Below are 264 nucleotides of genomic sequence, written 5' to 3' on the forward strand. Positions count from 1 at the left end.
GGGGGAGACAAATATGATTAATTTGAAAATAAATACTATATCCTGTAAAGCCATAAAATAAACCAGATTATCAATAATGTACTTTAACTGTTACTATGCAACAGATATGAAGTAATCGTGCATTTGAAATTGCACAAAAATAAAATCATCCAATAACTTTCATGAACCGTTGCTAGATAATCCAACCGATAATACCTATCCGATATTGGCTGAATATCTGCGATAAGTGCCATTTTTGGCATTGGCAGGTTTCGCGGTATGATT

The sequence above is a fragment of the Penaeus monodon genome, chromosome 28 (genome assembly GCF_015228065.2).
Source record: "Penaeus monodon isolate SGIC_2016 chromosome 28, NSTDA_Pmon_1, whole genome shotgun sequence".
Classification (NCBI taxonomy): domain Eukaryota; kingdom Metazoa; phylum Arthropoda; class Malacostraca; order Decapoda; family Penaeidae; genus Penaeus; species Penaeus monodon.